A 751-nucleotide genomic window follows, 5' to 3' on the forward strand; every position below is an offset into this window, starting at 1 on the left:
ATGTGGGGTTGACTACTGTTGGGTTTTGCATGGTCGAATGAATGTATGTGTGTATGTGTATGCATGCTTTAGTATTATTATCTTGTGTTTATCATATAGTGTTGTTGTTGTTTGTTTGTTTTGTTGTTGTTGTTGTGCTTGCTACCATTTTTCATCATTCCTGTATATACTGTCCTCTGGACCCCCTGTCAAAAGCTTCTTCTAGCTTATTTGGGGGACCTTTTCACTTACCAATATCTTTAAATGATATTCACTACTATTGTAATTGTTCTATGGTATTGTGAATAAACTTGAAACTTGTAACCTTACCTGGCCCGGATACGGAAAGGAGTGACAGATTGATGTAAATCCTTATATGTATATATATATATATATATATATATATATATATATATATATATATATATATATATACATATATATATATATATATATATATATATATATATATATATATATATATATATATATATATATATATTTTTTTTTTTTTTTTTTTTTTTTTTTTTTTTTTTGCATTCTATTTTAGTTACTTTGAGTTTACAACCCCCTGGCGCTGTTTTGTACTGTTTTTGTACTTATTTTGATTATTATTATTTCTAAACTGTTTGTAAATGTTGCAATTTATAAATAAAGGTTTATAAAATTTAAAAATTAAAAAAAATAAAAATAAAAAAAGACCGGCTCTGCCCTGACCAATATGGCGGCGATGTTGACGTAGCAGCCAAACGGTTCGGAGACGCTCTGACGC

Source organism: Entelurus aequoreus, linkage group LG17, assembly GCF_033978785.1.
Source record: "Entelurus aequoreus isolate RoL-2023_Sb linkage group LG17, RoL_Eaeq_v1.1, whole genome shotgun sequence".
Taxonomy (NCBI): Eukaryota; Metazoa; Chordata; class Actinopteri; order Syngnathiformes; family Syngnathidae; genus Entelurus; species Entelurus aequoreus.